Source organism: Lycorma delicatula, chromosome 10 (assembly GCF_047948215.1).
Source record: "Lycorma delicatula isolate Av1 chromosome 10, ASM4794821v1, whole genome shotgun sequence".
In the NCBI taxonomy this organism is placed as follows: domain Eukaryota; kingdom Metazoa; phylum Arthropoda; class Insecta; order Hemiptera; family Fulgoridae; genus Lycorma; species Lycorma delicatula.
This window is the reverse complement of record NC_134464.1, coordinates 102,592,506-102,602,448: the sequence shown is the minus strand read 5'-3', so window position 1 is coordinate 102,602,448 and position 9,943 is coordinate 102,592,506. Positions and strand designations below refer to the sequence as shown.

At 31.8% G+C, this 9,943-nt stretch overlaps 1 protein-coding gene across 6 annotated transcripts in view; it reads left to right on the top strand.

The window, feature by feature from the left end:
- The window catches only part of LOC142331738 (cadherin-87A-like), a 218,044-nt gene that overhangs the window by 18,899 nt on the left and 189,202 nt on the right, over positions 1–9,943 (top strand). The gene's annotated exons all lie outside the window — the stretch shown is intronic.

Below are 9,943 nucleotides of genomic sequence, written 5' to 3'. Positions count from 1 at the left end.
TTCTTTCGATGTTACTAAATTACAAAAATTATCAGGAAATGATATTCGTCTAGACGTCTCATCGACTGGCAGCTGTCCGTTTCCAATGTCCAGTAACTGTCGTGAGAATACCTCAGCTGATGGATCATTCTGCAGCTGGACACGCATATTCGTAGTCAACTGCAATGTACGTTCGTGTCGCCACAGTGTTGAATATTTCAGGCAAGCATTTATTTCGACTGCTGGTGTCGATCGAGAAATTACAGGCAATGTTAGCCTAAAATCTCCTGCGAGCAATATCAAAGCATTCCCGAACGGTGTTGAACGTTTCCACGCAAATCTCGTAACGATCGATCAAGAGGTTTAAGCGATTTTTTATGTGCCATCGTGCATTCATCCCAAACAATGAGATGTAATACATTTTTGTAATACTTTTCCTGTACAGGATGCTTTAGAAATATTGCACGTGGGAGTCTCGATGATTTGCATGTTTAATGGCAACTTCAGAGCTGAATGCGCAGTCCTTCCACCTGATAACAATGTCGCAGCTATTCCAGAAAAGCAAGAGCTAAGGCTATGTCATTTTTTGATCGAACCGTTGCTAGAATCAATCTAATGAGGAATGTTTTCCCAGTTCCTCCTGGCGCATACAAGAAGAAGGTCCCCCAACTCCGTCATTTATGATGTGCATTATGCGATCATAAATGCCTTTCTGTTCACGCGTTAATTTGAGAATGTTTTATCGGACATATGACTGAAGATCACCAATGTTGTAAATCTGTTCACGGCGTAAATCCACATCAAATGAAGCAATCGCAGTCGGGTGCGTGCTGGCATTCCCAATTGACTAAGAACTTTATTTGCATTAGCTAAGCACTTGTATTCAATATGTATCAGTGCTTCGTTGTAAATGCATTCTGTAAATTCAGACAAAAGTGAATATTTAACCTAACATAGGATTTTTTGGTAATTATGTAGGGATATTATTTTCTGTGTATTTGGTTATTTCGACTTTTTTTGTTTGCATAGTCTTAAATCTATCTGGGCTATAAGAAAGTTGGGTGTTTTAATTTATTTACTGTAAGTCATCCTTCTTGGTGGCTTTTCTTTTTGTTTTGGTGTTTTTTTTTTTTTTTTAATAAAATACAGATGTTTTAGCTGTTAAATATAATTCAAAGAAATTTGTTAATTAATCAGTTGTGATTTTGTTTACATTGGCAACGGCCATACGGGCTCTTTGTGATTGGTCGTTATGTTTGACAGCGGCCATTTTGCATTGATCTGATTGGTTTTCCTTCGTTTACATTTCCATCTGATTTATTAGCCTCTTATTTATTAAAAAACTGTACAAATTAAAAATAGATAGATTTATTAAAAATTGATGAAAAGAGTCTTTGATGCGGGTTATATATCGTGCTAAAATTTTTTTTATCGTGTTTTTTTTAAAAATAAAATACAGATGTTTTAGCTGTTAAATATAATTCAAAGAAATTTGGTCGTTGTGTTTGACAGCGGCCATCTTGCATTGATCTGATTGGTTTTCCTTTGTTTACATTTCCAAATTAAAAATGTACAAATTAAAAATAGATAGATAGATGTACTAAAAATAGATGAAAACAGTCTTTAATGCGGGATATATATCGTGCTAAAATTTGAGCTCAATCGGTGCAGAACATTTTGAGTTTTTGATACGTACACAAACGAACTTAACATTTTTATATATATAGAGGTTTTTTGAAGTATTATGTTTCGTGTAAATATGGATTAAATTCAAGCTCATTACCTTGATGTTTGTCTTGGATATCAGGTCACAACAACTGAAGAAATTTTACGAAATTTTTTTTACGAAAATTTTATGTAATATTAAAGCGCGCATTTTAATAAAATGTTTGAATGAGGACGTGTGCTTTCTGTCTTTGCCATTTTTTTCTTTCTTAAACGATTTCAGTGGATAAAAATTAAACTTATAAAAATTGAAATAACTTACGTAGGAAAGATTACATTTTTTTTAATATTACTTTTCGGCTTCTTATATCTTGGTAGAACTTGGAGGGGTTACGTTATTTATTACATAAATTTTTAAATTTGAAAATCCGTGTATGTTTATTATTTGTATAAAAAATTAAATTAAGGAAGAGAAAAGATTTACTGTAATGTGATGAGTTTATTTATAAGTAAGGAAGTTATATGCGAGTAAAAAAATTAATATTAAGAAAAATAATATAATAAATAACTAAAGCGATTTAATGTTTACGAAAATTGACACTGTTGAAGATGTTTGTAAAGAATAATTTTTTATAAGCACGGGAAAAAGAATAAAAGTAATTTAGAATTATTTAATTTCCTTTTTTTATATATAAAGCGTGATTTAAAACACGCTTTAGATTGTAAACAATTACAAATCTCTAGGTAGTAATCTGTAATGCTGTGAAAGATTTCGTAGTTATAAAAATTACGTAAAATCTAAAAATATCAAGAATCGCTTTTAAAAAAAAATAATGAAAAAAAAGAAATAAAATTATAAAATGTGTAAATTATTGCAACTATTTGTTATTATATTTGAGGTTATAATTAAAAATAAAAATGAAATTTTGTTTTATTTTTTCATTTCATTTAGTAAGTTAATTTTGTAATTTATTTTTTAAAGTTTATTTTTATTTGTCAATTCCGTAATAAAAAATCTTTCGTTAAAATTAAAAAAAAATTTCATTGTTATTATTTTTATGATCAGGAGATAAAAATCGTTAAATATAAATTTAAATGTAGGCTACTCACGAAATTTTTGTAAAACATTTCATCATTAAAGCAGTACATGTTTCCATTTAATTGATCTCTTCTGTTCATTTGACATTTTAAATTGAAATAAATATCTTATTTAAAATGAAATTTCGTATTAAAATTTCTTTTGAGGATAAATATTGAATGTAATAATAATTTCATCGATTATTTGTAATTTTTCATGTTTATTTCATAAGTAGGATAATGTGTTTTGAATGGGATTTTTTATACGTGTTCTTCCTTTAACTTTACATTTATGTAATCGTCTATTATGAAAAATGTTTTTTATGAAATCGGTTTTAATCGCCGGAATTAATACCGATTAAGATTTTGAAGAAAATAAAATTACTGACGATAGATTGTGTTTTGTACAAACCGTAAACTGAAATTGTATTTTAAAATCATTTAAGAAGTCAAATTAGAGTAGTTTTAACAAATTTGAAAACTTTTGGTTGAAAATAAATCAATAAATTTAACAAATATAAGTATTTAAATCAAATATAACGTTGGAAATCCTCTAGAGCAGTGTTTCTCACCATGGGGTTCGCGGTGATATGAAAGGGGGGTCCGAAATTATTCTTTACGAACAATAGTGAAATCATTTTATGAGGAGAAAAAATAATTTATATAAACATTTTACTTACATTTATAAGTACACATGTAAAGAAAATAACTTAATGTGATTGTCGCGTTTGTTTTTCATTTAAAAGTTTCTTCATGCGTGGATCTATGTTAAACACACAAAAGCAAATTGTTTTCAGATGTTAAAAGACGATTTCTATATTTATTTTTTAGCGCGACCGTTTGCGAAAAACCCAAGTAAGACGTGGCGAAAGTGATTAGTGTTTTTAATGCTTCTGTGACTAAATTTCCATATCTTCTCTTCAACGATCAAGCCAAAACGTATCTAAATCTTCAGATGTGAATTGTAGTTGTCACCTTTTATCGGTAGACATTTCGATTAGCTTGTCGTGAATCTCAACCGGTAACTTAGCAGCTGCCATAACATTTTCTCTAAATGGATGCAGTACTCGTCTCTTCGAGAAATCATTTTTATATTCCGGAATTTACTCCGTAACTGAATATCTTTTATGTTCGAACATGACGCTCTCACAGCTTATATTATACAAGCATACCAAATTACGAGGAGCACGTCCACACAAAGTTGCTCACGTACACAACTGTAAATTGCTCATGTTTACACACTTCATATATCCATGATCATACACGTCGCTTTTTTGAAACATATACGTACATCGTGATCGAGCGATGATAACACCGAAGCGTTTTTCGCTCAGAAAGAAGCCAAATAAAAAGAAGTCGTTATCAACGCAGCTAAATAGTTTTAATTAGTGTTCCATTAGGCTGGGATTGGGGGGGTCGCGAAATATTCATTACACATTTTTTAAATTTTTTGGGGGGTCATGGAACCAAATAGGTCGAGAATTACTGCTCCAGAGTAATATTAAAATAATGAAAAAAACGAACGAAAAAGATCATATGTTATAAACTAAAAAATAATAACACGGTGTATTATATATTATTTCATAACGGGTATTATGCGTTCAGAATAATTAAAAATATAATATCAATCAATTACTTAGCAATGATCATGATAATATTAACAGAAATAAATTTTAGTACCTATTATTTAATAAATAATTTAAAGAATAATTGGCCGAACGAAGCAAGGTCGTATATTAACTCTACTTTTTTGCATCTTGCCTTGTTTGGGAGTTTGTAACTAAACAAATTTTTCGATTTTTATAAAATGTTTCATTAAAGTCTCTTGGTATTAAGCGGAACAGTGGATACGTTACGTTTTTTCATAAGATTTTGTATTTTCAAATGACGAATGCTATCTTGCACACAGGAGTGATGGGTAAAGTAGAAGTTTTGTAGCCAAGCCGCCGCTACTAGTAGCTTGAAAAAGTGTTTTCCCCCTGTATTCCTTATCCCAGCCACCATTTTCATCGGTCTGTCTGTTATTGGCTACGCGTTTGATACTTCAATAATTTATTTTTACTTCATATTTAAGTCTAAATTTTGTCTTTGAAGCTCTTTATTTTCCTATTTAGTCTCCGGAACCGGTGTAAGGTATTACTTCAGAGGATGATACGTATGAATTTAAATGAAGTGTAGTCTTGTACAGTCTCAGGTCGACCGTTCCTGAGATATATGGTTAACTGAAACCCAACCATCAGAGAATACCGGTATCCACGACTCGGTATTGTCTTTGAAGTTGTTCTACTACTGTATAGCACTGTGGTATTTATAAGTACATACGGTTCAATAGTCGAATCAGTTTCGATAGTAATCGGTCGAAGTTTTAGTCAATAATTGATGTTATACTCATCAATAAGTCGTTAGTTAAGTCGAAACGACATTGCTTATTCAGTTGGATTGTTCTTGACAGTGGTCAAATTCTCTACAATGAATCATAATCGACAATCCAGCTTTGTGTTTTTTTTTTCGGGTAGGGGGGTTTACGTAGAAGGACAAAACTTTTTTCTCGTAGATACCACAACGCGCCCGTATGTGGTTATGTCGGGTTCCAGCCAAACCGACCCTGGTCGATCAAACCAGTACCGACTAAAAACCCCCCTGTTACCGAGGATACCAACCTTTCGTTATCACTCTGGAGATTCTGCGTCGCCAGACGTCAGGAGAAGGGAAGCTGAACCGCACAGAAGGTGATCCCCAAACCCGGCGAGCAGGCAACCCACTGCCCAGACGCAGCACAAGACAAAACTAAAAAAATCTAGATTCCTTAACAGTTAAACTTAAACAAGCCAATCTTCCGTTACAGAGGTAGAAGTTAGCAGTCCAAAGCATCAACCCATCGGGTTGGTCTAGTGGTGAACGCGTCTTCCCAAGTCAGCCGATTTGGAAGTCGAGAGTTCCAGCGTTCAAGTCCTAGTAAAGCCAGTTATTTTTACACGGATTTGAATACTAGATCGTGGATACCGGTGTTCTTTGGTGGTTGGATTTCAATTAACCACACATATCAGGAACGGTCGAACTGAGAATGTACAAGACTACAGTTCATTTACACTCGTACATATCATCCTCATTCATCCTCTGAAGAATTATCTAAACGGTAGTTACCGGAGACTAAAAACAGGAAAAAAGCAGTCCAAAGCCTCAAGCAACTCAGAATAGGCTTCAAAACCTGTTTTCCAAGAATAACGACCAGTAAGGTTCGACCGCAGTCGAACTGTAGGCTCTGAAGGAAGCCTGTGCCTCCACTCACACTTGCATACCCATACACTCATACACACCGCGGTTGTCTCCTGTTTTCTGCCCGTGTTTTGTGCTTTATTTAATTTTCTTTTTATCAAATCATTTTGGTGTTATAGAGCTCGATTTCTCTGGAGATCAAAAGTATAAGCGTTGTATACTTTTCGTAGAACTACTAGATTTTTACCTAATTAACTGGTATTATGGTTAGCATGGTTAGCATGTTTATTTGCAGATTAACTGGTCTTGAATTCGGTTTTCTAAAAATATACTTTTTTTACTACTTTTTAACCTAACTTTCTTCATGTGAAACGCTAAAGAAAATTATTATTTTAATATATCCTAATGATTAATTTTTTATCGGTTTCATTTAGTTTTGGCATTTTTGGATCAATTTTTTTTATAATTGTTGGCAAAAACAAAAAACACCCTAATATGATTTTTTTGATGAGCTTAAAGCTTATCGGTAAAGAGAATATGAGAGTACTGTAACCTGAATGCGGCCTAACAAAAGTTATACGATTATTAAATGTAAAACTACTGGTAAATACAAGTTAATTTTTTATTTGATTCAATCTCTTATTAAGTAGATTTTAAAAATACTATGAATTTCAGATTATAAAATTTCGTCGTTATAATCTTTACAAGTATATTTAATGAGCATTCAGTACGATGTAATATACCTGAAAGGGAATTTTTTTTGTATTTTTATTTTTAAATGAGTTATTAATTTGGATTTTAATAATTAGATTTCCATAAAGTTCTACAAGTAATTATCAATTGTAGATATAAGAGTTTTCTATGTTTACTTGTTACAGACCTATTATAAAACATAAGTTAAAACGTAGGAAAACTGTATTTAAGTAGGAGTCGATTTATATTAACGAGTAGTTGCTTGAAGGACTGCTTACCTTTTAATATAAACTGTATGCTTATAAGCGGTGCATATTTATGATGGGAAATGAATGATAACTTTTACTTCCCGTATATTGTTTCTACTAATATAGTGAAAGTTCTATCGGGACAAAAAACCGTATTATTTTTTAACGAATAGAAAGTTTTACGGTTAGACTTGGAAAAAATTAGGAAAATCAGAGTAATATATTTTTTTACGATTGTGATATTGTAATACGAGTATTAACAGGAAGTGATTGTAATTTATTTCTATAACTTCAAGAATGTCTGTATGTGTTAATTCGTTGTATATGCTTATCGAGTGGAACAACCGGTATGAAAATTGTACATGTTACTTGTTTTTACAAATTTTATGAATAAAACTTGTTTGCAATTATTTAATCTGTTAGACGTTTTTTCTTGCGCTGTTGAAATCCGAAAATAAGTATGAATTCTGTTGAACGCATTGAAGTATTGATTACGCTCTTAATCGCTTTTATGGGTTTCGTATTAATTACTAGCAGACCCGGCAATGCTTCGCTATTGCTAGATTTGAGTATATATATATATTAAATGAATACAATTGAAATTTTGGTAAAACATTAAAAAGATTAACATTACGGAACTTCATAAAATTTAACCTTTTACTTTCCTTATTTCCAATTTTCTCTTTTTCAATTTTTCCTTTTTCTCTTTTCCCTTTTCCCCGCGCGTAAATCGGTCCAGCAGTTTTTTAGTCTACAGCGGACACACGTACGAACATTTCTTTTTACATATGTAGAAGAAGAAAGTCTGTTTGTATATTTGTTTGTTTTTTTGGAAATATCTCGACACCGGCGTCACTTATCGGATCCATTTTTCGAAAAAGTATTTCTTTTCACGCAACTAATATATATTCTGAATATGAGCGAAATCGGACCATAAATACAATTTTTCCAATATCTCGACCCCAGCTCCATCTAGCGAGTCCATTTTTTGCAGATGTATTTCTTTCCATGTAACTAAGACATACTCTGAATATGAGCTAAATCGGACAATAAATACAATTTTTCGAAATATCTCGACCCCAGCGCTACGTAACGGGTCCAAACTAATTCAGAAACCTTTGCGGGCGGGCGCACAACAATTCACCAAAGTTTCATTGAATCGGATGAACGGTTTATTAAAGCATAAAAGACATACTGACAAACATTCATTTTTATATATATATTTAGATTTATGAAGTCTATTTTATGGAGGTCAAAGTAAATTATTGTTAAGTTTTTAGAGCTAGGATGGGCGGGATTAATTGTTGGATAAACGAATGAAACAATATTCTACTAGGATAGTTGAATTTAATTTGTAAAAGATACTAAGTAACATAATAGATAACTAAACCACATAAGTCACATTAGACGAAGAAATACATGACCGCGCCAGACGGGATTCTTAATTCGAATAAATTGTATGAACTGGCTCGCAGGCCAACGCTAATAGAAATTAGAGCCAGCAGTTTGAGCCAGCAATCTGGCTCAAACTAAGAACGGATCAATTATAATAATGTAATATTTGAGTGACGTTGAAAATTTGACTGTTGAGTAATCGTGTAATTACTGAGCCTTGCTGATACCTTGCTGATGTGAATAATTAGTTATCTTTAAAATAAACCGTGATTATGAAAAAGCACATGGTTGCCGAGATAATTATGCCTCAAACTTATTGACGTATCGTTACATAGTTAATTTACCTACCGTTCGTTACAATTATTTTTTTAATAGTCCTATTCAGTGGCGGCTCGTAGCTAAAATTACTGGGAGTACTGCTCCAAAAAGGTTTTTTCTGGGCCTTTTCAAGGCCGTGGTTAAGGTTTTCTGTAAAATAAAAGAACCGGAAAAAATGAATCAAATAGAATAGCTAGAAGCAGCATAATAATCTAATTCTACACTTTATCATTCAAGAATATGGTACATGGTCTTTAAGCACAACACACGCGGAGTAAAAAAAAAACTTATCTTCCACCAACACGCCAGGGTTAACACTGCGGGAGCGACAGTGCTATCGTATGTTTATATGAATTTTTTTCATTACTTTCACCAGTAGAACATGCCCTGAAACCCTGAAATTTTCTTCGTAGGACAGTGTATATAAAATATACACTAAATCTCTGTTTTACCTTTCCTCTCACCATTTGTTTTTTATTAGTCCGGTTGCATCCCCTCCCGTCTTGAATTCGTTTGCTTCTATAGTAATTATTTTTCTTCATTCTTGCTCGATAATGATTTCATTACATTAAATTACGTGTTTTAATCGTCCATTTTTAATTTTTTTTTGGTAATTTTTCGTGAAAATTCAGGAAATTACAGTCGTGATACAGTTATCCCGGAAAATAATTTTTATATTTCGTGTAAAATAAATTTACTAATGTATATTATTATGTTTAATTTTTATAAAACAATTATGTGTAATAAGTGAAAGTTTCGTGACGTAAAAATATTGTCTTCATAATCAGTAAGACTGTAATAAATTTAGTTACGTATATGTAAGGACGTGATCATGTTTTATTATAAAAAGATACTATCACGCACAGTATGGTTTGATTGTAGGAAACTCTTTAGAAGCGGTAATATTTTTTCATCTCCTGCAGCCCATGTAACCTTATGAATTGTAATAAAATATTACCCAATAGGATTTACACTGGCTGCGTTAAAAGCTAGTTAGTAGTGTAAAATTGCGTGGTTCAATGTATAGTATTCATAAAATATACTATGTATATGCACATAATTTAAGATATATCTATTCTGATGCTTATCGCCACGACGTAGTATTTTTTTAATTTAATACGGGTAATTTTAATACGTATGTGTATGTGTATGTGTGTATGTAAATATATATATATATATTTATATACAAATAAACTTTATATATAATGTTTATTTGTAGGCTTCTTTTTATATTTTTTATTAATACTTAATATTCAAGGACGCAATGACCTTAAATGTGAAGAAAGTAAATAACAAACCATTTTTTCTTAATCTTAATTTTTCAGATTATAAAAGGTGGGAAAATCCCATCA